General features: G+C 43.5%; 1 long non-coding RNA gene across 2 annotated transcripts; it reads right to left on the reverse strand.

The window, feature by feature from the left end:
• Positions 1–761: 761 nt before the first annotated feature.
• LOC128117804 (uncharacterized) lies at positions 762–26,828 on the reverse strand. 2 transcript variants are annotated; one of them, XR_008220914.1, is made up of 3 exons: positions 26,735–26,828; positions 12,751–12,978; positions 762–906 (listed from the first exon to the last, which is right to left on the reverse strand). It is a non-coding gene; the product is annotated as an uncharacterized LOC128117804 (long non-coding RNA). The 2 variants fall into 2 exon arrangements; XR_008220913.1 differs by lacking the exon at positions 762–906 and adding an exon at positions 8,735–12,097.
• Positions 26,829–26,984: the final 156 nt, after the last annotated feature.

Consider the following 26,984-nt stretch of genomic DNA (forward strand, 5'->3'; position numbering starts at 1 on the left):
GTTAGTCCCGCCTATACTTCCTGCCTAGCCACTGGCCAATCAGTGTTTTATTTATTGACCAATCGAGCAACACATTTGCCATACAGAACATCCCACAGCAAGCAAACTCATAAAACAAAGATTTTGGTTGGACTTATAGTTCCTGTCCAGGGTTCGAGTCCCTAGTGGCAGAGTGAAGTCATGGCAGCAGGAACAGCTGAGAGTTCACAGGTTGAACTGCAAGCAAGAAACAGAAAGGCTAACTCAAAATGACATGAGTCTTTTGAAACCTTCAAAATCCATCCTCAGTGACATACTTCCTCCAGCAAGGCCATGCCTCCTAATCCTTCCCAAGCAGCCACCAGCTGGGGACCAAGTATTTAGGGTCCAAGACTGTGGGGGACATTCTCATTCAAACTACCACATTCCACTCCCTTGTCTTGTGGCCACATCATAATACAAAATGTATGTAGTCCAGCTTCAAAAATGCCTATAGCCTTTCACAATCTCAATACTGGTTTAAGTCCAGTATCTCTTCTGAGACTCAAGGCAGTCTCTTAAGGGTAATCCTCTGTCAACTAAAAGAGCAAAATTACATATGTCCCACATGCAGTGGCACAGAACATACCTTACCATTCCAAAAGGGAGGAATGGGGACAGAGTGAGGAAATACTGGACCAAAGCAAGAGGGAAATGCAGCAAGGCAGACTCGAAATCCTGCAGCTCCCACGACCAATGTCAAAGGGTTTAGATGGCTCCACCCTCAGCTTGGTTACCTTCTCTGTCTTGCAGTTCTCCTTGGCAGACATCCCACAGCTGTGGCAGCCTCAACCTCTCAGGGTCTCTAACACAATCCAGGCTTCACAGCATCACACGAACAATCGGTTTGGATGCGTGACTCTGCACTGTTTGGAGAAAGTGATGGACCTAAAAGAAAAGAGGATTCCCTTTAAAGTGTCTTCCTGAGAGAGCAGCACAGAGCAGGTGAGGATTTGGTTTCCATGTAATTCAAATTGTACTCGGGTTGCCTGAGAACCGGCCTAGAGGAGGAGCCACAGCCTCGGATGGAAGAGAAGTCAGGGAAGGAGTCCGGGTCAGCTGTGGAATTTAGGACGGTGGCCAGCCTTGCTGCAGCTGATGAGGCTTAAGCTGAGTGTAGTCTGCCGGTGACTTAGCATCAGTTTAGCACAGGCAGTCTATGTAGCCTGAAGAGAAAGAAGTCACACTGGGTGTACAGCAGGGCCACTTTACAGTAGGAGGCAAAGAAGAGGCTCATGGCCATTGCCTTTGAAAAGAAGCAATGCAACAGCAAAATGAAAAGCTGGGGGAAAGATTTCCATGGGGCAGTTTTAGTTCCATTTAAATTAGACGCCCCGCACCTATGGCTATTTGTACATTCGAATCACCAGGAGAGAAGCTTGAAATAGTGCACTCCGATATGTTCATATTCTGCTCGGTGCGGCGCTAACCACCTTTGCTCTACATGGTCAAGAATGCTGGGGCTGGAAAGATGACTCAGCGGTGGAGAGCACTGGCTGCTCTTTCAGAGGTCCTGAGTTCAGTTCCCGGCACCCACATGGTGGCTCACAACCATCTGTGATGGGATCTGATTCCCTCTTCTGGTATGCATATAATCATATACATAAAAATCAATACCTATTTTTTTTTTTTCTGAGACAGGCTTTCTCTATGTAGCTTTGGAGCTTTTCCTGGAACTCGATGTGTAAACCAGGTTGGCCTCGAACTCACAGAGATCTGCTTGGCTCTGCCTCCCCAGTGCTGAGATTACAGGCATGTATCACCACTGCCCGGCTCAATATATATATATATATATATATATATATATATATATATATATATATATATATATATATATATATATATATATATTTTTTTTTTTTTTTGGAAAGAATGATTTTATGGGAGACAGTCTTGAAAGATGAAAGTCACTGACTCTGCCCGGCGCCAAGGACAACATGACCAGTGAAGATTCTGGGACCTCTCATCCAAGCTTCCTCTGTTTGATCATAGCCTGCTGTGGCTGCAGGGGTCATCTCCACATTGTCCCGTGGGAACTGTGGCTCCCACACAAACAATGGTACTCTGGCTACTGCATTGTGAAGAACAAATTGTCATTTCGCTCTAATCCAGGGCTTCTCACGTATCTCAGGTGGCGTGAGATGAATGGCGGTGGATGAATGTAACGTCATTTACTTCAGGGGTCTAAGGGAAGAAGAGAGGTCAGAGGAAGTGGCTCCTAGATGACCACTATACACACTGGGATAGCTCCTGGATGGGTTGAAATTCTCAGAAACAATGTTCTGCACTAGACTCCTTCACAAGACCCCAGTAGACCACGCTAAAATCAACTTGGGATCGCTTCTGGTAGCAATCCACAGTGCTGAATCAAAAGTAAGTGGTTGGTATCCGACTTTCCAAGAAACCCACGGGAAGAAAGAAAATAGCCAAATTCCCCCCAAACACAACAGCTTCAATCACTATGGTAATAAAGCATCCTCTGGTTTAATCTTTAATTAAAAAAAAAAAACAACAGTAACCTGGATGCCCTGGTGTTAACCAGTCAGTTGCTTTTCTATGGTTCTGTCTCCCTGAGCCACCTCAGGAGAAAAGTAGCTTTCAAGTGATAAATCTGTGCTTTGTCATCGTTTGCTTGGTTTTTTAGGGGTTTCGTTTTGTTTTCAATCTGTTTATAAAAACCCACCTCTCCCACTAAGCCAGTCAACAACACTACACTTCAGGGAACAAAATGCTGCTTGCTTCTAGAATCACCAACGAAGTCCATTCAGATCTTTAAGGATATTTTGTTTAGTCTTGTTTTGGTCTTTTGACCTAGGGAAAACCGCGATGCGTGGGCAGCAGATCGGTGAGCATCCCAGGCTTACTGTGCAGACGGCCCTTCCACTCACCTCTGCTGTGGGATGTTCTGTATGGCAAATGTGTTGCTAATTAGTCAATAAATAAAACACTGATTGGCCATTGGCTAGGCAGGAAGTGTAGGCGGGACAAGGAGGAGAATAAAGCTGGGAAGTGGAAGGCTGAGTCAGAGAGACACTGCCAGCTGCCACGATGAGAAACAGCATGTGAAGATGCCGGTAAGCCACGAGCCATGTGGCAAGGTATAGATTAATAGAAATGAATTAATTTAAGCTGTAAGAACAGTTAGCAAGAAGCCGGCCACGGCCATACAGTTTGTAAGCAATATAAGTCTCTGTGTTTACTTGGTTGGGTCTGAGTGGCTATGGGACTGGCAGGTGAGAGAGATTTGTCCTGACTGTGGGCCAGGCAGGAAAACTCTAACTACACACCTCTTTTATGAAAGTCCTGGAACGCTCCACCAGATCTTCCAGAAGTGAGATACTCATTTCCTAGCTGCTAAAAGGTTGGGGGTTGAGGGTGCCCTTCATGGTCTCTCTCTTGAACTGTTTCAGGCACAGCGGCCTGGGACATGGTCCTGTTTCTGTTGAGAGGTTGGACAGGGTAGGGTGGATAGGGTCTGATGGGAACAGGAGGAGATAAAGGAAATGGATAATGTCCCCCTGCTCTTCAAGTTAAGACAACCCTGAGAGCTTCTAAAAAGGACTCCAGTTTTCTGCCTTAAGTTCAATTCCTTCCTCTTGTGCAGTGTCCGGCCCAAGGATCCTCAATATATTTCCAACACATCATCTCAGTACACAGATCTTAGTGAATGCTTCTGGAGAAACTGAACAACCCAGATCTCTGATAAGTCATGCTATTAAAAAAAAGGTCATTCATGAAATATGCTTTCAACACCTTTTGTGCTTTAACTTGGAATGTTTTGTTATGTGTAGGTTTAAATGAATAATTCAAAAATATCTATAAGCCCAACAAAATTATATGGTGAATCCAAATATTAGGGAATTACTTTAAAGAAGTTGTGTTAATATTTTCCAGCTTTAGTTTCGGGGCCAATGCTAAAAGGAATAAAGTGCATAAAAGGGCAGCCAATATTTTGATCTGTGACCTCCAAGGTAATCGAGGACAATGGGACTTTTTAAAGCCCCAAATACAGACCCACACATACTCCTCAAAAGGGAACCCAAGGCCAGCTTCAAATAAGTCAATCATGACACACAGCTCTGATTTTTGGAATTATCAAATTTCGAGATGTCTCAACACCGTGCTCACCCTAGCCTATCCCACACTAAAAACCTTAACTGCCACAAAATTTCCTTTCAAGACATTTTATTCTCCTGTCAAAACTAAGTCATCTGCCTTGGAGTGAACAAAATTCCATGTCTCCTCTATTATTAATGGAGAAAAATCTCCATACTGCCTGTGTTCAAGACATGTCTAACTTCTGTTAGGAGTTAGAAATTTCCACCCCTCATCCCGGCATGACCCAGCAGCTGATGAACAAGAATTGATAATCTGTAAATTCATTTCCTAACTTTATTCTCTCTCGTCTCATGGGACTTCCAGGAAAATAAAGACTAAAATAAAACCTTCTGCCCTGTTCCAGTTAGTGTTACTACTACTGCTGTGATGACACACCATGACCAGAGCAATTTGAGAAGGCAAGTGTTTACATGGCTTACACTTCCACATCACTGTTCATCATCGAAGGAAGTCAGGACAGGAAATCAAACAAGCAGGAACCTGGGGGCAGGAGCCGATGCAGGGGCCATAGAGGGGTGCTGCTCACCGGCTTGCTAAGCATGACTTGCTCAGCCTGCTCTCTTATAGAACCCAGGACTACCGGCCCAGGGATGACATCACCCACAATGAGCTGGGCCCTCCCACATCAATCCCTAATTAAGGAAATGCCCTACAGGCTTGCCTGCAGCCTGATCTTACTGAGGCATTTTCTCAGTGGAGGCTCCGTCTTCTCAGCTGACTTTAGCTTGTGTCAAGTTGACACAAAATTATCCCGCACATGTCCCCACACCTGCTGAGGCATGACAGACTCTTGTTTTACTACTTTCTTTCCTGATGAGTAGGATGTTTTCTGCATGCCAGGTCCTCAGGGCTCTCCTTTCTTGTATCAATTTTTTTCTACTTATTTCTTAGATGATCATGACTATGGTTGCCTCTTATCTCTCTAGAAGAATTCCTTATGTTGTCTGAGTTTTCAGTCTCTGCCTCTTTTAATGGCTGGCCAGGTTACTTTCTTTCCAGAACTCAACAGACTTCAATCTCTGGCCAATCTCTCCTGACCAAATTCCAAAACATCATATTGTACCCTGGATCAAATGTGACAAATTCTCTATGGGATCTTCTACTCAACAATATATATTTATACCAATAGAATTCCATATCCTTAACTGAACAAACCTTCAATGAAGCTACCCATTAAGACAGATAATAAGAATATTGGACCAGCAGAATCCAACAATTCCAGCTATAGATTGTGGTGATATAGTGTATATCCTTAAAAAAAATTGCCTGAAGAACAGAGAACAGAACAAGCCACTAGATTAAACAGAGAAGCCAGGCAGTGGTGGCACACACCTTTAATCCTATCACTGGGGAGGCAGAGGTCTGTCTGGATCTCTGTAATTTCAAAGCCACCCTGGATTATATGAGATTGATACAGTCTAGGAGAGAAACAGAGCCAGGCAGTGGTGGCACACACCTTTAATCCCAGCACTTGAGATCGCATGCCTTTGCTACCAATATTTGCAAAGCACACACGCCGTTAATCCCAGCACAAAAAAGGAAGTAATATGGCTGGGCAGAGAAAGACATATAAGGTGCAAGGAGACAGGAACTAAGCCCTCTTCTTGGCTGGAGGCCTTTTGGCTAGGGAGCTTTTTCGGCTGAGGACTCAGAGGCTTTCAAAAAGAGGATTCATGAAGTTGGCAAGGGGAGCTGTGGCAGTGGCTTGTTCCTTTGTCTCTCTGATCTTTCAGCATTAACCCCAATATCTGGCTCTGGGGTTTTTAATTATAAGACCTTTAGGAATTCGTGCAATAACAGATGATACCTTGATGAGTTCCAACCCACTTCCTCTGAGCCTGGACACCTCAGACCCTTAAAATGAATCACCCTATACTTACCCCAAGGTCACCTGTGTGGCTTCCGTGAACCCTGGTCATATTAACAGCATAGGGCCAGAAGGTTGCCTGACTTAGCTTAAAGAAGCCACCGAAGAAGAGATATTCATTCAAATATTTATATTGCTCATCAGTCAGGGGGAAACATGGATGCCATTTTAGGATTCTGAGCCATTTCTGACTCAGGGCAAAGTGTGTTGTTGCCTCAAGACCTGATAGTTGCTGACCACAGAAAGACCCAACTGCGCTTGTTCCAGGGTACTGTGATACCGAGCACTGCCTGACCTTCCCTGTAACTCCCTCCCCAGCTCTGTAGAAGCAGCTCCTTGCCGTGCCTTTGCACACTTCCTCTCTGTAGTCTGCCACTGCAAGTGTTCCGTGTTGTGGCCTTGTCGCACAGACCCCCGAGCAAGACCACCACAGAGGCGATATCCGACGCAAAACACACAGGGGTTTATTGATAACAAGCAAGCCCGGGTTTGGGCGGCGTCCAACATCCAACACGGCGGGTGGAGGAGGACGGCCCTGAGCTCTCAGGGTGAGGGGTTTTTAAAGGGAAAAACCACAAGCAGGGTGGTACAAGCCTTTGCATCATATGATTGGGTGAGGGTGTGTAACCTTTGAATTTACTGGTTGGGGGTTACAGTTATCATTTTTGGGCAAGCCTGGACAAGTCCCAGGCTTTGTCCTTGAGCTGCCATGGAGGCTGGCTGGCCTTGCACATTCACATTGACCCATGCATGTAGCTCTAAGTTGGTGAGGGGTCCCAAACAGTAAACAATTGACTGAACCTTGAGCGATCAGAGTACATTCAGAAAGGGAGCTACTGCAAGGACTTTGTCTTTTGTTTATGGCCCTCCCAGAAACTGCTTGCTCAAGTCTCAGGAAACTGAAATTGAAGTCTGATTTCTGAGAGAAGTCTGAGCAGCCTGTTATGGCATCTGCTCAGTCCTTTCATTCTGCAATGTATCTAATCTACTTTCTAACCTTTCCAGAATTGGTGAATTCTGTGTGTGTGTGTGTGTGTGTGTGTGTGTGTGTGTGTGTGTGTGTGTGTATACATATGATCATGGGGGTGCACATAGTGTACTCTAATGTGCATATACACATGTGTATGTGTATGTAGAGGCCGGGGGTCAACCTTGGGTGTCCAGTTATGTTAGACTAACTGCCAGCAAGCCTTAGAAATCACCTGTATTGACCCCCCAGCACTGAAATTAGAGGCTCATGCCATCATACACAGTTTTTCATCTGGGTTCTTAGGATCTGACTGAAGTCTGTGTTTACACTAAGCCATTTCCCCAGCTCTGGACTTGGTGGGGGTTTTGCTGTAGGTATCACCACCATCTCTCATGCACGCCAGTATGCACTACTTTTTCTGACACATTATTATACTAATAAGTAAAAACAAAAGCAAAGGAAAAATCATTAGCTTATCATAAAAAGCCCCGATGGAAAATTTAATGTAACTGATTTTCAGTTTTCCTTTTAGATACAGATATGGTGGATTTTTTTTTCGTTGGTTATGTAAATGAACAGCAAAATGTGAGTCACACTATTTAATGTGTCCAAGAAAAATATATTAATCTCCCCTTTTATGAAAAAGGGGAGGCAAAAAGACCATAAACCTTGTTGGCATGGAAACATTTGGGCACTGTGCAACCTGTTAATAGGTGTGAGGGAGAAACTGATAATGAGCATAGTTGGTAGACTCACTTCCCTGTCTTCAATGATAGTCTGAAAACAGAAAACAGAGAATTCTAGACACAGCACTTTGTTTGTGTAGTCTACATAGCATTCTGAATTGTGTTGACATGTTCCATCATCTAGCTCTGGTCTATCCAGGTTACGGATCGTTCCTTTGCCCCTCCAGCCATCCTACATCTGCTACCTGCTCCTTAGCCTCTTAGTACTTGTCTCGATGACCAGATCAGGTGAAGAGGTATCACAATGCTGTGTTCAAGTAACTATTATTTTACTTTAGTATGGAATTAACGTGGAAGAAGAATGTGATAGTTAATTGAATGGTTAATCTGATTAGATTAAAGGACATTTAGAGTCTTAATGATGGGTGCACATTTGGGGTATGCATTTGAGTGTGTTTCCAGAGACATTTAACTAAAGAAGAAGGGTCTGCCCAGAATGTGGATGGAACCACCTAATGGGTTAGGAGCCTGGACTTAATAAAGTAAAAGAAAAAGGAGAAAGCCAGCTAAGCATTGTCCCTTCTCTTTCTCAGCTTCCTGGTTGGTGCTGTGGACCAAGCCACTCCCACAATGATACCTTCCCCACTACAAAGGACTGCGATCCTATAAACTGCGAGCCAAATCAAGCCCTTCCTCATCTAAGTTGCATCTGTCAGATGACAGCCATGAGAAAGGTGACAGATAGAAGGGGTGATGCTGACAGTTCAGATGTGCCAAAGTGGAGACAAAATAAACTAAATATAAGAGGGAAGGCAAATGTTCTTGGATTAAAGAAAAATATCATGAACCGAGGCTGCTGCCACCTATAGGAAGCACTGGGAAGCAAACTCAGAAGTGGAGGGAGCTCAGCTGCGGTCCTCTGGGGTTCTTGAGACAGCTCTTGAAGGTAAAGCAGAGAGAATTATTGGTAGAATTACTAAGGCAACTCCACATAGTTAAAAGGGAGGTTTATTTTGTAAGGTAACTTACAATTGAAGGGATAGGCTACAGGGTCTGGGAAAGGTGAAGCGCAGTCCCCGATGTTCTCTGGAGAACTCTGCTCAGTCTACCTCCAGCGTCCAGGATCCAGGAACCACGAGAGCCAGCCCTTCTGGATTTCAGGTCTTCAGGGATCCTCTCTCGGCTCTGCCTTATAGGCATAACAATTACCGAAGCCTCAATGGGAGTAGTACTTCCAGGTCAAAGCTGGAACAGCTACCCACTACAGAGGATGCTGTACACTGCAGCATCTCCCAGATTGAGGGCAATAAATGCATGAGAACCAGGACAGGATGGTGGGAAGCTAGGTCAGCATGGGTTGGTGCTATGCCAAGACCATTAAGGAATCGAAACTGCCAACCTATCAGGTGAGTCTAAACACCTTCAATCTCCCAACTTTTCTGATGATGTCTGGTGCTTGTTGTTTCTGATTTCAACACATGGTGACAAACTAGAATGCCTCTCTACGCTTGTTTTCTGGTATTTGATGATGAAATCATGTCTATTTAATCATGCAGAGGAGATTACATTCTATTCTGTATTGAAGGAAGAAAATACTCTTTATTATTAAAACACTAAAAGAAACACTAAAGGAATATTTTAAAGTCTTAAAAAGTCTTGAAAGTTTTACATGAGAAATTCATGTTTATCAAGAATGTCTGCTTTGAGTCTATAAATTTCACTACAGTTGAGTGAGCTTCAAAATTTTCTATAGCTGCACTACAAGTCTCATGAAATCAAATCCATTCCAGACACTCAGACAGACAGACTCCACCTCTATCTATAAGAACAAGGATTGATATCTTGAGATCTTGTCTTGTTCTGATCACTCAATAATTCACACACACACACACACACACACACACACACACACACACACACACACACACACAGAGTACTTGACTTTGCCTAGGAGTTAAATGTTGATCTCAAGATAAATGTTTTTTCATTTCACCACCCACATTTCAAATACTTTAGTTTTTTTCTTCTTGTTTGGCCTGGTGAACCAGCTGAACCAGTCACTGTTCATCAAGACTCTCACACAAGGTCTCCAATTCAATTTCCCCCATGGGAACAAAGGCAAATCAAATGCTTCAGGGTCTACTGTAACATGACTCCAGTAGGTCCCCCACAGAAAGGACACATCTTTAAGTTGGAAAGGACATCCCAGAGATAATAAAGACTAATAGCACAACCATAAGGAAGTATTTGTTTTGCAACTTCGCATAGTTTCTCATTGTTGTGTGCAACACACAGAATTGTATTGCGTTTTAAACAATCAGTGTATTGCTTCATGTTCCTGCTATCTTACTAATCTCCTCATTGAGTCTCCAAGTGGGACAGTAGATCTCGAAGGTTCTGCAGAGGAGGAAGAGGAGAAGCACATGATCCCTCCACAGTGATACTTTGACAGGACAAAGTCTGTTTCACAAAGGTGATACTACAAAGAAATTCATTGTTAGGGAATCATCTTCCCAGACAGAATGAAAAGATTCAGAAATCTTGAGTTAGAGAGACTGAAGGTTTTCCCTTGTCACCTGAGATCATCACTGGTCACCAATTTCCTTGTAGGTAAAGCAAGACGCAAAAGCTAATGAATTTGAAATGTGGGCAGTGAAATGAAGGACATTTATCTTGAGATCAGCATTTAACTCCTAGGCAAAGTCAAGTACTCTGTGTGTGTGTGTGTATGAATGATTGAGTGATCAGAATAAGAAAAGAACTCAAGATCTCCATCCATGTTCATATAGATAGAGGCCAAACCTGTGTGTCTGAGTGTCTGGATGCATTTGGTTTACTGAGACTTGCAATGCTGCTGTAGAACGTTCCAAGAAGCCAGGTGCAGTGGTCTCTACCTGCAGTCCCTGCTACTCTCCAAGGATTGCTTGAGCCCAGGAGTGCAGGGCCAGGTTGGGCAGCATAGCCAGACCTTATCTCATTAAAAAAAAGAAAACATAGGAAGAAGAAAAAGAAGAGGAGAAAAGAGGAGGGAAAAAAGAAAGGAAAGAAAAGGAGGGGAAAGAAAAGCAATATTTTAATCAAAGTTTTTTGGTGTCCAGCAAAACACACCAAATTGCATATGGAAAAGCCCATGAGTTCTCAACCCTACACAAAGAACTATAGGCAACCGAGGAAAGCTGGAGGAGAGAAGTGGTCTTCCTTGGGGAACGATATACAAATTAGTTGTCCATCGCCAAACAGGCAGTCCTGAAAACACATGTACAAATAAGATTATATGGACTGAATAGGTTCTATGTATACACATATATGCAGGCAATAAAATTAATGAGAAGAGAAACCATGAATTTGAAGGAGAGTGAGGAGGGAAGGGAAAGGAGAAATATTGTAATCAAATTGTAACCTCAAAAAATAAAATAAAAGGTCTTTGGCATCTAAACATTTAGAGAAACATTCTTCCTACTGGTTCTGGACTGTGCTCATAGATCCTTTTGAAGTCTGAGGTACTGGACAGAGTCCTCCCAAAATATGAAAGATTCAAAATAATAACAATATAGGAAAACAAAGAAGAATAGGTGTAGAGTCCTTTCATGTAGCGTGGGGTAGCTACCCACCAACTCCACAGTTCCCCAGAGTTTTCTTTAGTGAGAGCAGCAGGAAATATTAGAAGGATTTAGAGTGTGGAGATAAACAGAAAATACAGGATAGCCTCGAGAGGGCCTGGAACCTATTCCAATGGGTCCTGACTGTCTCTGCCCTACGGTATTTATAGAAACACCAAGGGGTGGAGCAACAGACCTCCCCCAGCACAGCCAAGTGCCGACCATCTCAGACACCTGCACTCAGGCCCGTGGTCCTAATCATCCTCTATGCAGACCTGCTGGGTAAAGCCACTAGGAACCTGGAAATGGGCTCCCACAGTGTAGGCAACACAAGGCAATCTTGACAGTCATAATAAGATTTACAAATTGGGTTTATCAGAATTTGATGTTTCCGTGACACACGCCAACACTCAACTTTGGAAAAGGACATTCTGGGCTATGTGAATGAGGCCAGTTCTCACACTTCCCATGAATCCTTCCTCCAGTATTTACCATTCAGAAACAATGGAGATCTCAAATAAGATGTGACTAACCAGCAGATGGTCTGAGCAGGTGTCATTAACGAAGCCTCTTTGCAAAGCGTGTTAGTGCATGTCCCACTGTGCTCATGAGGAAGCTGAAGGAGCCACTGAGAAACCATTGTTGTTTTTTTCACTCTTGGATCAGATAAGTCTCAGTATCAATATTGTATTTGTCTTGTGGCCGAAGGGGAAAGTGGCGTTCCCTGCATTTCTGATTCTGTTTTGAAACCGTAGATTTCTTTCTATCAGTGATACCAAATGTGGGTGACTCATAGGCACCTGAGTTCTGGCATGGCTTCCGGTGTCGGCATGAGAACCTGGTAGATGGTGTCAAGAGCAGAGTTTAGGCTTAATTGCTCAAGAAAAGAGATACTTTTAGGTAGCTCACCTTTGAGTTGCTTTGCTGTGAATACTGAAAATCAATTCTGACACTCAGATTCAATTACCTGACCAAACCCACACAACAACCAGTCTACACAACATGAGTTTAGTCACAAAGTAAGACAGACCAGGGCATCTGAGTGTTCTGTATGGAGGGGTGATGAGAAGATGAGACATTTCAAGACTCTAGACAAATATCCTTTTGATCAATTTCAAGATTTGGGAATGTTTTGTACCTTATTGACTCTGTAATCCAGGAAATGAAATAATGGAGAAGACTTTGCTATAACAAAAGACCCATTTTCACACACACACACCCTGATATAATACACATTGTGTTTGTGTGTGTGTGTGTGTGTGTGTGTGTGTGTCTAATAGGTTGAGGCAGAGAGGTCTTGTGTGTTTATGTGTGGCAATACACCTCATAATGAATTTGAGATGAGAAGTCAACCTTCCCAAAACCCTCCCCAGTGATGATTTCTGTCATCTACACCTGTTTTCACTTCAGAATCAGCTCTGAATAAACAATGTGCTCTCTGCCCAGGGCCAGCAAATTCAGCATGAGTCATCACTATCTTACTTCACCTACCGCCAGATGTGTGGGGCCACCAGCTTGTAGGAGTAGCAGACTGGGCAGTGGGCATCTCCATGCTGTGGCTTTTGCACTGTCTTCTTCCTGTACATTCTTTGAACGACGGCCATAGCACTTGGAAAGATGTGGTCATATTATCACTCCTATTTTCAGAGAGTTGAGGTCCAAGACACAGGAACCTTTGATCCCCAGTGCTGCAGCCTTACCCACTGGAAACATTGTCATCTGCACGTACAGAAACAATCAAAAGAAGAAGCAAATTGAGATGACTCAGCAAGATGTTTGGTTATTGTCATTAGCGGTAGGTACACGCCGGCCTTTTGCATTACCGAAGTGATTTTTTTTCCCCAGAACATTTTTAAAGTTACAAATTAGACATAGTTGATTTCTGGCAAAGAAAATTTAAATTCTTTCTGATGGTAAAGCATTAAAGGAAACATGTTCAAGGGTCAGGGTTGGTAGTACATACTTACAAACTCAGCACTCAGTGGGCTGAAGCGGGAGGATCCTGACTCTATGCCAGCCAGGGCTATGTAGTAAGACCCTGTTTCAAAAGAAGAAAGAGAGAGGGAGAGAGAGAGAGAGAGAGAGGGAGAAAGAAAGAGAGAGGGGGCGTGAGGAAGGGAGGGAGGGAAGGAAGGAAGGGAGGGAGGGAGGAAGGAAGGAAGGAAGGAAGGAAGGAAGGAAGGAAGGAAGGAAGGAAGGAAGGAAGGGAGGAAGACAGAAGGAGAGCAAGGAAACATGAAAAAAGAATCCCCAGCCTTGAAGGGCAAGCTTCCCACATTCTGCGACAGCTCCATCTTGCTCGTGGACAAAACACAAGCTTCAGTCTGTGCATGTCTAGGTGTCTAGTTCCAGCAGGCAGTTGATTGTATTGAAACAAATCCCAAACCCTTCTGTCCCAGTTGCTTGTTTATGATTCAACAGTGATCCTCTGCATGTGCATCACAGCTGGTCAGGGAAACAGGATGAGGGCATGGATAAAGAGCAAGTAATCCTGGAAATCAAGGGCCTTTGGCTTTCTCTTGAAGTATTCAGAGGTGAAAGGCAGAAGGGAGGGAGCATCTACTCTTATCTTGTTAAATTCCTTCATGGTCATAATGGTATTGTCTTCCCTCCACGTACCAAAAGAAAGAGAAGTTTGGGAGAGGGGACTGAGTTGTCATGTTGCCTAGAACTTGGGGACATAAGTCAGGACAGCTTGCTGCTCATTTAAATCCTGGGCTGGTTCATTATGTTCTTTAAAAGCCATGTTTGCTGGAAACTTCCAAATATGTTTATGAATGCTTACTTAAATTACTTTGGCAGAATACTTTTGCTAAACTCATTAAAAACAAAACCTTTAAAAATCTTGGTTAGGTAGCTGGATTTGGGCAAGCTACAGTGTCTTCCCTGACTCCTTGACCTGCGTGGAGAAGCTTGGTGCCTCATACCTTTACACTCAATGCAGTATCTTTTTAGGCATTAAAGTGCGTGCATGTGAGGGTCAGAATTCATACATGCAGCAGTCCATAAGAGAATCTGATTCAAAAACACGATGGGAAAGGATTTAAAAGGGTTTCCAAGCCCTGAGGGAAAATTGGCTTTAATTTGGATGAGGCTTACTAAATATGAATTGATGAAAGTGAATATTTATAAGCTATCTTTTGTTTTTCAGGATACTGACAGTCCTTAGATCCTGATTCCTCAGCTTTTCTGTTTAGTTACCTAAAACACCAGGTTCTGAGTCTATCATTATGGTCCTTTTTCACCAGGCTAGCAACCTCATCTCAAAGAGCGAAAGACCCCGGATTTCTCTTGCTGTAGATATTTATGCCCAAGTCAGCTTTGTTGTCTTAATATCTGTGCACAGGTCACGTTTGACTTCTAATGGACAAACCACAGACCCCTGGAGAATGAGTCACACCTGGGGACACTATGGCACAGAAAGGACTCGGGTCACAGTGCCATCTGAAGATGAGGCAGCTGTGCCTTCTCCAAGGACCAGCCTGCTGAGCTCTCCTGTGGTCATTTCTGAAGAACACTGCCTCAGCTAAGGACAGCTTGCTGGGACCCCACTGAGAAATAGAGCAGCTGACTGAAGTCCTTGGCTCAGGCTTAGCTATATAGAGCATTAAATGTGATAGGAACTTCATTAATAACAAAATCAGCTTGGTATGTGCTGTATTACACAAACTATACTTTACATTTTTGTATTATTTATTCTTTTTTTATAATGTGTATTGGTGTTTTGTCTGAATGTAAGTCTGGGTATCACATGTGTCCATGGTGCCTAAGGAGGGCATTTGGTTCTCTAGAACTGGAGTAGCAGACATTGAGATGCCACAATGTGGGTACTGGGAACCTAACCTGGGTCCTTTGGAAAAGTAGCCAGTGCTCCTCATTGTTGGGCCATTTCCTCAATCTGATATAAACTACACTTAAAAAACAAACAAAAACACTGAATTTCATGATTTTTCCTCTTTGTAAAATGCCTACAAATCTTTCTGCTAATCCAATCTTTTTTTTATTATTATTAATTTATTTTGCAATACAATTCAGTTCTACATATCAGCCACGGATTCCCTTGTTCTCCCCCCTCCCGTCCCCCTCACCTTCCCCCACCACCCCCCCATTCCCATCTCCTCCAGGGCAAAGCCTTCCCCACAGACTGAGGTCAACCTGGTAGACTCAGTCCAGGTAGGTCTAGTCCCCTCCTCCCAGGCCGAGCCAAACAATCCTGCATAGGCCCCAGGTTTCAAACAGCCAACTCATGCAATGAGCACAAGATCTGGTCCCACTGCCTGGATGCCTCCCAAACAGATCAAGCCAATCAACTGTCTCATCCATTCAGAGGGCCTGATCCAGTGGGGACCCCTCAGCCATTGGTTCATAGTTCATGTGTTTCCATTCATTTGGCTATTTGTCCCTGTGCTTTATCCAACCTTGGTCTCAACAATTCTCGCTCATATAAACCCTCCTCATTCTCGCTAATTGGACTCCCAGAGATCCACCCGGGGCCTAGTCATGGATCTCTGCATCCAGATCCCTCAGTAGTTGGATGAGGTTTCTAGCACAACAATTAGGGTGTTTGGCCATCCCATCACCAGAGTAGGTCAGTTCGGGCTGTCTCTCGACCACTGCCAGCAGTCTGTTGTGTGGGTATCTTTGTGGATTTCTGTGGGCCTCTCTAGCACTTTGCTTCTTCCTATTCTCATGTGGTCTTCATTTACCATGGTCTCCTATTCCTTGTTCTCCCTCTCTGTTGTTGATCCAGCTGGGATCTCCCGCTCCCCCAAGCTCTCTTTCCCTCAACTCTCGCCTTTCATTACCCCCACTCATGTCCAGGCTGTTCATGTAGATCTCATTCCATTTCTCTGTCATTGGGCGATCCCTGTGTCTTTCTTGGGGTCCTGTTTTCCAGGTAGCCTCCCTGGTGATGTGAGTAGCAGACAAGTCATCCTTGTTTCATGTCTAGTATCTTGCTATGAGTGAGTACATACCATGTTTGTCTTTCTGAGTCTGGGTTACCTCACTCAGGATGATTTTTTCTAGATCCATCCATTTGTCTGTAAACCTCATGATGCCATTGTTTTTCTCTGCTGAGTAGTATTCCATTGTGTATATGTACCACATTTTGTTTATCCATTCTTCAGTTGAAGGGCATCTGGGTTGTTTCCATGTTCTGGCTATTACAAACAATGCTGATATGAACATAACTGAACAAGTGCTCTTATGGTGTGGTTGAGCATTTCTTGGGTATATGCCCAAGAGTGGTATAGCTGGATCTTGGGGGAGATTGATTCCCAATTTTCTAAGAAAGCGCCATATTGATTTCCAAAGTGGTTGTACAAGCTTGCATTCCCACCAGCAGTGGAGGAGAGTTCCCCTAGCTCCACATCCTCTCCAGCATAAGGTGTCTTCAGTGTTTTGATCTTAGCCATTCTGACAGGCGTAAGGTGGTATCTCAGAGTTGTTTTGATTTGCATTTCCCTGATGATTAGGGATGTTGAGCAGTTCCTTAAATGTCTTTCGGCCATTTGAGTTTCCTCTGTTGAGAATTCTCTGTTTAGCTCTATAGCCCATTTCTTAATTGGACTGTTGGGCATTTTGATGTCTAATTTCTTGAATTCCTTATATATTCAGGATATCAGTCCTCTGTCAGATGTGGGGTTGGTGAAGATCTTTTCCCATTCTGTAGGCTGTCGCTTTGCCTTGTTGACTGTATCCTTTGCTCTACAAAAGCTTCTCAGTTTCAAGAGGTCCCATTGATTGATTGTTTGTCTCAGAGTCTGTGCTACTGGTGTTCTATTTAGGAAGTAGTCTCCTATGCCAATGCGTTCAAGACTACTTCCTACTTTCTCTTCTAGCAGGTTCAGAGTAGCTGGATTTATGTTGAGGTCCTTGATCCACTTGGACTTAAGTTTTGTGCACGGTGATAGATATGGATCTATTTGCAGCCTTCTACATGTTGATATCCAGTTTTGCCAGCACCATTTGTTGAAGATGCTTTCTTTTTTCCATTGTGCACTTTTGGCTTCTTTGTCAAAAATTATATGTTCATAGGTGTGTGGATTAATGTCAGGGTCTTCAATTCGATTCCATTGGTCCACATGTCGGTTTTTATGCCAGTACCAAGCTGTTTTTATTACTGTAGCTCTATAGTAGAGCTTGAAGTCAGGGATCGTGATGCCTCCAGAAGTTGTGTTATTGTACAGGATTCCTTTGGCTATCCTGGGTTTTTTGTTTTTCCATATGAAGTTGAGTATTATTTTTTCCAGGTCTGTGAAGAATTGTGTTGGTATTTTGATGGGGATTGCATTGAATCTGTAGATTGCTTTTGGTAGGATTGCCATTTTTACTATGTTAGTCCTGCCTATCCATGAGCATGGGAGATCTTTCCATTTTCTGACATCTTCTTCAATTTCTTTTTTCAGGGACTTAAAGTTCTTGTCATATAGGTCCTTCACTTGCTTGGTTAGTGTTACCCCAAGGTATTTTATGTCATTTGTGGCTATAGTAAAGGGTGATGTATCTCTGATTTCCTTCTCCGCTTCTTTGTCCATTGTATATAGGAGGGCTACTGATTTTTTTGAGTTGATCTTGTATCCTGCTATGTTGCTGAAGGTGTTTATAAGCTGTATCAGTTCCTTGGTGGAATCTTTGGGGTCGCTCAAGTATACTATCATGTCATCTGCAAATAGGGAAAGCTTGACTTCTTCCTTTCCAATTTGTATCCCCTTAATCTCCTTATGTTGTCTTATTGCTCTGGCTAGAACTTCAAGTACTATATTGAATAAGTATGGGGAGAGTGGACAGCCTTGCCTCGTTCCTGATTTTAGTGGAATTGCTTTGAGTTTCTCTCCATTTAATTTGATGTTGGCTGTTGGCTTGCTGTAAATTGCCTTTATTATGTTTAGGTATGTTCCCTGTATTCCTGATCGCTCCAATGCCTTTATCATGAAGGGGTGTTGGATTTTGTCAAATGCCTTTTCTGCATCCAGTGAGATGATCATATGGTTTTTTTCTTTGAGTTTGTTTATATGGTGTATTACATTGACGGACTTTCGCATGTTGAACCACCCTTGCATCCCTGGAATGAATCCTACTTGATCATGGTGGATAATTGTTTTGATGTGTTCTTGGAGTCTGTTTGCCAGTATTTTATTGAGTATTTTTGCATCAATGTTCATGAGGGAGATCGGTCTGTAGTTCTCTTTCTTTGTTGTATCCTTGTTTGGTTTAGGAATTAGGGTAATTGTAGCCTCGTAGAAGGAGTTTGGTAATGTTCCTTCTGTTTCTATTGTGTGGAACAATTTAGAGAGTATTGGTATTAACTCTTCTTTGAAGATCTGGTAGAATTCTGCGCTGAAACCATCTGGTCCTGGGCTTTTTTTGGTTGGGAGACTTTTAATGACTGTTTCTATTTCGTTAGGGGTTATTGGACTATTTAAATAGTTTATCTGGTCTTGATTTAACTTAGGTATGTGGTACCTATCCAGAAAGTTATCCATTTCTTTTAGGTTTTCCAGTTTTGTCGAATAGAGGTTTTTGAAGTATGACCTGATAATTCTCTGGATTTCCTCAATGTCTGTTGTTATGTCCCCCTTTTCATTTCTGATTTTGTTGATTTGGATGCTCTCTCTCTGTCTTTTGGTTAGTTTGGATAAGGGCTTGTCTATCTTGTTGATTTTCTCAAAGAACCAACTCTTTGTTTCATTAATTTTTTGTATTGTTCTCTTTGTTTCTATTTTATTGATTTCAGCTCTCACTTTGATAATTTCCTGGCGTCTATTTTTCCTGGGAGACTGTGCTTCTTCTTGTTCTAGAGCTTTCAGGTATGCTGTTAAGTCTCTAGTGTGAGATTTCTCCAACTTATTTATGTGGGCATTTAGTGCTATGAATTTCCCTCTTAGTACTGCTTTCATAGTGTCCCATAAGTTTGGATATGTGGTGTCTTCATTTTCGTTGATCTCTAGGAAGTCTTTAATTTCTTTCTTTATTTCTTCCTTAACCCATTGGTGATTCAGTTGGGTATTATTCAGTTTCCATGAGATTGCAGGTTTTCTGTAGTTTTTGTTGTTGTTGAAATCCAACTTTAGACCATGGTGGTCTGATAGAACACAGGAGGTTATTCCAATTGTTTTGTATCTGTTTAGATTTGTTTTGTGGCCAAGTATGTGGTCAATTTTAGAGAAGGTTCCATGGGGTGCTGAGAAGAAGGTATATTCTTTTTTGTTAGGATGGAATGTTCTGTAGATATCGATTAAGTCCATTTGAGTCATGACATCAGTTAAGTCCTTTATTTCTCTGTTAAGTTTCAATTTGGGAGATCTGTCCAGTGGTGAAAGTGGGGTGTTGAGGTCTCCCACTATTAATGTGTGGGGTTTTATATGTGATTTAAGCTTTAGTAATGTTTCTTTTACATATGTGGGTGCCCTTGTGTTTGGGGCATAAATATTCAGAATTGAGACTTCATCTTGGTGGATCTTTCCTGTGATGAGTATGTAATGCCCTTCTTGATCTCTTTTGATTGATTTTAGTTTGAAGTCTATTTTGCTGGATATCAGGATGGCTACACCCGCTTGTTTCTTAAGACCGTTTGATTGGAAAGTCTTTTCCCAGCCTTTTATTTTTAGGTAGTGTCTATCTTTGAATTTGAGATGTGTTTCTTGTATGCAGCAGAAAGATGGGTCCTGCTTTCGTATCCATTCTGTAAGCCTATGTCTTTTTATAGGTGAATTAAGTCCATTGATATTGAGGGAAATTAATGACCAGTGATTGTTCATTCCTGTTATTTTTTGGTGGTGATGTGTGGGTACTTCTATACGTTGGGGTTTACTGCTGTGGCTTTATCTGTTGCCTGTGTTTTCGAGGGTGTATCTGACTTCCTTAGGTTGGAATTTTCCTTCTAGTGCTTTCTGTAGGGCTGGGTTTGTGGATAAGTATTGTTTAAATCTGGCTTTGTCATGGAATGTCTTGTTCACTCCATCTATGGTGATTGAAAGTTTTGCTGGGTATATTAGTTTAGGTTGACATCCATGGTCTCTTAGTGTCTGCATTACATCTGTCCAGGTTCTTCTGGCTTTCAAAGTCTCCATTGAGAAATCGGGTGTTATTCTGATGGGTTTGCCTTTATATGTCACTTGGCCTTTTTCCTTTGCTGCTCTTAATATTCTTTCTTTATTCTGTACGTTTAGTTGTTTAACTATTATGTGGCGAGGGGACTTTTTTTGGGGGTCTAGTCTGTTTGGTGTTCTATAAGCTTCTTGTATCTTCATAGGCATTTCCTTCTTTAAGTTGGGAAAGTTTTCTTCTATGATCTTGTTGAATATATTTTCTGTGCCCTTGAGTTGGTATTCTTCTCCTTCTTCGACCCCTATTATTCTTAGGTTTGGTCTTTTCATGGTGTCCCAAATTTCTTGGACATTTTGGTTCATGACTTTGTTGGCTTTAGTGTTTTCTTTGACTGATGAATGTATTTCTTCTACTGTATCTTCAACGCTAGAGATCCTCTCTTCCATCTCTTGCATTCTGTTGATTATACTTGCATCTGAAATTCCCAATCGTTTTCTCAGATTTTCTATTTCCAGCATTCCCTCTGTTTGTGTCTTCTTCATTTTTTCTATTTCCCTTTTCAGGTCTTGGACTGTTTCCTTCATTTGTTTCATTGATTTTTCTTGATTTTCTCTCAGTATTTTATTGTTTTCTTCCAGGACTTTATTGATTTCTTCTAATTTGTTTGCCCTTTCCTCTAGTTGTTTACAGCGTTCTTCACATTTTTTTGTCTTTTCCTCTACACAAGCCTCTAGCTTCTTCATGATGTCATTCATAAGGCTGTTTTCTTCTGCTTCTTCCAATTTCTGATGTTCAGGTCTAGGTGTTGGAGGAGGGCTAGGGCCAGGTGATGCTGTATTGCTATTCATTTTGTTGTATATATTTCTGCCTTGACGTCTGCCCATCTCCTTGTGGTTCGTTCTTGGCCTTATCCGCACACTTGGTTCAGACAGACCAGTGTTCCAAAAGGGAAGTCAGTGTTCCAAAAGGGAAGTCCGGAGCAAGATGGGAGCTGGGGGCCGGCCTCTGAGTCTCAGGAAGAGGCTTGGGGCTCAGGCGGATGGGCCTGGGGGCAGGGCGTGGAGACTGCAGGGTCTGCCAGGGGTCTTGGAGAAGGGGATCCTTCCCGGTGGGGCTAGCAGGGAACCTGCCCGGTGGCCAGAACCTGGGGCCGAGTTGGGCAGGTCTTCCCTGGAGTGGCTGGTGCCCAGGGATGGGGTCTGGGGCAAGGAAGGGTACTCACGAGTGTTCCAAAAGGGAAGTCCGGAGCAAGATGACAAATAATTCTTCCTGATGTATAATCTTACAATAAAATTCAGTTACTTCCCATTAATTCATCTTTTTAAACAAAGCAGGGCTCCGCCAACTCCTCTCGCTCCGCCCCCTCCCCAGTGTCCTGCTAATCCAATCTAATTACATAGATTATGGGTAAAATGTTGTGCCAAGGAAAACTGCAGATTGTTCAATTTGAAAATAAGTATCAATAGAGATATGTGCTTTGTCTAACCTGGCACTCATTACATAGCCCAGGCTGGCCTCAGCCTCTTCAGTCCTGGGATTATGTGTATGCACCAATATACTTAGCTTACATTTTAAGCTGACTATGGATAACTCAAATTTCAGAAATTAAAACCGTCACGTGTCTGCCTGGGGCCTTGCACCCTTATATCACAACCTCCTTGTGTGGAGGCGTCCAGAACCTCTAGACAACACTGGGGAACTATGATGGGAATTCCAGGCAGTATACATACTTCGCCTGAATTTCTTGAACTAATCTTTGTGGCAATAAGTCAGGGACGACCCCTGTGGTGTGGAGAGTGAGACTGATCTCCTCTCAATTCAACCTGTGTCCCGTACAAAGGGCAGGATGTCAGAGAAACAGCCCGGGCGCCTTACATACTTAAGATCTTAGTCAAGAGTTCATAGTTCATAAAAACCCAGAAGGGCATTGGGTGTTTTCTGGATGTGAAAGTTAGCATGAGGTACTTACTGCAGAACCAATACAGGAATGGGTCATCTGCTTTCAGTGGAACAGACCACGTGCTCTCTGCCTCTTCTGATTCTCGGCCTGTGACTGCCGACTCTCCTCCTTTGTCGTTCACTCCTTGCCCCTCTCCAACCACCGTTTAGGGCCTCTGCCCTTCCCATTGCCTCCACTGCTCAAGGAACCTTCTTAACATGGGCAATGACCAGTTATAGGCCACGCCCTCTGTATCTCTGGCTTCCTGTCTTGGGGCTTTTCTGTAGATGCCTATGGGAATCTCCTGGGTGGGGTGAGGGGTTACCAGAGTGCATGAGCAGCCGGGGGTTACCACTTCCCCTTTTGGTCTCCGGGAGGACAGTCCCACAGCACATTTCAGGAGGTTCTTCGGATGGGCCAAAGGTTAGCTCTGTGGGCATCTGGGGCTCTTTCCTCATGCCTGCCCGTGAGTTAGACTATGCCTCTGGGGTGTACCAGCCAAAAGGCACCACTTCTTAGGTGACAGTCTTGAACTGTGGGAACACGGTCAATAGATATGTTTGCAAAAAAAAAAAAAAAAAAAAAAAAAAACGAGCAGACCACATTTGCGCAGACTATAGTGAACTCAGGTCTTCAGTTTCGTGCAAAACCCAAATTCCCTATTAGTTTTCAGCATCCTCATGAGCACCTCGCTCCCTGCACGCTGCTGCCTTTCTTCCTAAGCAATCCATCCTTCTCATGGTCGCTTGCTGGTGAGTCACTTATGTACGTGCCTCATCCGGGAGAAGATGGAAGTGGGAGGAGAGAAGAGGAGAAGCTGGGTTGGAGGAACAATTGAAGCAGAGGGAAGGCAGACTCATGCCGGGAACAGGCAGTGTGAGGAGGTGCAGGAGCTGGAAGGCCTGAGGATGTAGTCCTGGTGAAGCCTGGCTTTGTTCCCTGGCCTGCCCACCCTGAGCCAGGCAGTGAGACAAAGGGAAGAGAGTCTCCGAGGACTAGAGCAGATGATATGTTACACATGGACACTCTAGAAATAACAGGAGGAGCAAGGGAGATTTCACCCTGAATGTGGGAGGCACTGGCAATAAGCTGATAGCCCAGAATATGTTCATAAAACCGAATTGTAAACATCCTGGAATCCAGAGGAGTCTGGTGGCCACCATTGTCTGTTCTCTGGGCCCACTCCCTCCTGTAAACATCATTTGATACCCACTTTGAATTTCCCACATTCCCTCAATTATCTCTCTCCCGTGGGGATTAAGCCTCAGCCCCTTGACCCTTTCCATGTTTTACTTTGTCTGCCCCTCATGCACAGGAGCACACCAGTCAACGTGCAGCCCTTTGCTCCTGTCAATCTGCTTCCTGTCATTTCCTTTCTGCAGACTCAATGACGAACTTTCAGAGAGTAAGTATGAACTTCCCCGAATTAAGCTTTCTTGTCTCTTTGTCCCTCGGGATCTTCCTGTTCCCTAAAGTTAAAAATCTCCCAGCAACTTTACACTACAGTCAACAACACTGCACGTGATGCCAGACAACCCCCCTGTAAGGATCAAAACCTTAGCTGGCACTTCAAGGGCAGCAAGCCGAGTTTCCATATTTTCTCCTTCAAAGAAAATTGATGAGGACATACAAGCTGCGGGAGAGAATGGGGAAGCCAGGGAACAGAGCCAAAACCACCTCTACCAGGGAAGTCGTTCAGGTGAAATGCTGTAGAGGCGATGTCCAACGCCAATGCCCAGCTGTCAAAAATATCCTTGTGATGCTCTGAAGGCTTCAAATCCCACCTCCAAGGGTACACCACTCCATACCACGGGGTACCAAACACTGACCTTACTACCAGTACAAACTGACTAACACTAGCCAACTCTGCCTCCCCTCCGAAGAAGTATTTAAGTCCAACCATCTTGCCCACTTTGGAGTTTCATTTGTGCATGCCTGTGTGTGTGTGTGTGTGTGTGTGTGTGTGTGTGTGTGTGTGTGTGTGTGTGTCCCTCATATACCAACACTTTCTCCAGAGAGACAAGAGTGGACAGGAAACCATGGGGGTTGTGCTGGGTGTTCTTACGTGCCTTTTATTTTGTGGAGATGAGTCTTGCTTTGTTTTACAACATCTTTATCTCCATCCAAGCTGGAGGCAGATCAAAAGGACTCCACTAATCTTCCCATTTCTTTTGTTTCAGAACCTAAGATCATAAAAATACCTTCTGAACACAAAGGAGGACCATACCCATCTGTGAATCTTTCAATGGGTGTGCATGAATTTTCCACTCAACAAATTGTTGTGTCAAATGATTGGATTCATAGCATCCAGAAATCCATGTTGCATGTGATTCTTATAAAGCCTTCAAGATCTGGCAGACGTGACTAGTAAAAGTTGAGCTACTGAAATTACACATTTAAGAAAAAGCTACTCTATTTTCTCTGTATGGAAAAATATTTATAACTCATCTGCGCTTGTTTCTTGTGGCCTAAGGGCCCACTCACTTGTTTTCAAAGCCTTTTTTGGATTGAAAAATTCCCTTGAATGGAGGAAGCAGGCATTCCAGGCCTATGGAAAAGCTCCTTTATCTTGAGCGGGCTGTCATGAAATAAAAATGTATCCATAATCTTCAGTAGCAAAAAGTAATCATGAACCCTACAGATAACATCGAACTTCAGCATCGTTGACCAAATCCTGTTTCTGCTTAAGTCTTGGTAGGAAACGGCAGTTAATAAATGCGTGAGAGGAAGTCCTGATTCATCCTGCTGTTTCCAGCGTTCGAACAGAGCAGAGCGCTATTAACCACTGTTTTGCTTCATTTCCCTTCTCACTCTTTCCCCCTCTCTGATAAATTAAAGATTAGACAAGGACAGTAAGGTGACTCTGAGCTATCTACTCATATAAGCTACCAAAATCCACATGGCAAAAAGTAAGTCCCTTCTGCTGTAGACACTCAGTCTCCCCTTCCTGAATAAAACCGAGGTAGACCTTCTTTGCGGATCCTTCTTCCTTCTTGGAACATTCATTGCTTTTGCACTGTGCTCTTTACTTGCCCATAGCCTCCTCCTACAAGTCCCTGGACAGCCAGGAGCCTGTTTCACGGCACAAATGTTGCGATTTCCTAATACTCTCTAGGCCTCCGTCTAGTTATCTTTAGTGTGTGTGTGTGTGTGTGTGTGTGTGTGTGTGTGTGTGTGTGTGTGCCCATGCACTTGCATGGGTTTATGTGTACCACATGCATGCAGAAGACCATGGAGATCAGAAGAGGACATCAGATACCCTAGAACTGGAGTCGCAGATGGCCACGAGTTGCCATGTGGGTAATGGAACTAAACCCAGATGCTCTGCAAGAGCAGGAAGCATTCCTAACTGCTGAGCCATCTTTCCAGCGCCCTCCCATTAATTTGAAAATGGAGGTAAGATGACAGCTAGCCCATGGGTCACTAGGAATAGTTAACCTTGACTGTGTCAAGATCATCCCCAGTACCTTCCAAAGACTGCTGCATTCCTTTGGCATGACGTCAGTGTCCTTATCGTCCCAAAGCAAGGCAAATAACCTCACTCATGTACACTGGTGAGTAAATGCCAGGGGTGGGGTACAATCAGAACTGCCCTTGTAATCAAAACAATATCCATTAAATCTGTAGCAGAATATGTGACTCACATTCTTGTCTTTATTAACTATCTTCCTTTTCCATAGCAGTACTATATTCTTTAGAATTCTACCCAGGCATCAAGAGTGGAAAGCCACCCAGACACTAGACTATGTTCTGTGTTACTCTGATAGGCTGTCGCAGGCCCCTGTCACAGGCTCCTGAGTCTGGAGGTAAAGTCTCCCCAAATAACTAGTTTACCATTCCTCTCACCAGCATTGAAGTCTATGCAGGATCAGGGAAAGTGGCATCTCTCCGCCTTGCTCTGCAACCATCTAATACATTTGAAGAGTTCAACAGACATCTGATGAGTGAGGAGACACACACACACACACACACACAGGCACACACACACACACACACACACACAGAGGCACACACACAGGCACACAGGCACACACGCACACATGTCTGTGCAATGCCACAGCTCCCTCCCTTTGATCTTTTCTCTCCGGCAAGTGGCTTTCTCCTCACTTCTCTTTGACGTGACCCTGTCTAAGCATTTCTCTGTAAGCATTTCCTGAAGACCAATGGTGACCTTACAGCAAATAAGCTTAACAGAGACCCAACACGGTATTTTTTCTAACCAACAGAAAACTACCAACAAAGCTCTATAATTTTCACTTTTCATTTAAAACAACAAATAACCCAGTGAACCTTTTCACAATACTAATGGCCGCAAAACGCTCCCCTCCTCAATCACTTAGTCTGAAACACGAGGATGACTTCCTTATCATTTTCCATGTTGATCTATGCCTCAATACAGTGAGGGGATTTGCTTGCTTATGTGTTTTGCAGTCTGTAGCAGTGGCTCTCTCATATCCCAACAGTAAGTCTCATTTTGCAACCTACCTGAGAAACATCTGGGGAATTGCAAGTTTCTGGCAGATGGAATGGAGCTCTGTCAGATTCCCCCAACTTCTTTCGGCTTTGTTGAGACAATTCTGAGGTATGCATAGCTTCATAGGTATATTATTAGCTCAAACGTTAGTCACTGGATGCATGACTCCACCAGCACCGTGGGAGTCGGAGCTACTGACAGTGACTCAGAAAGCATCAGAAAACAGACGACTCACACAACCAAGTCTCAAGTGGAGCACCT

The sequence above is a fragment of the Peromyscus californicus genome, unplaced genomic scaffold (genome assembly GCF_007827085.1).
Source record: "Peromyscus californicus insignis strain IS unplaced genomic scaffold, ASM782708v3 Scaffold_21__1_contigs__length_65335640, whole genome shotgun sequence".
Classification (NCBI taxonomy): Eukaryota; Metazoa; Chordata; class Mammalia; order Rodentia; family Cricetidae; genus Peromyscus; species Peromyscus californicus.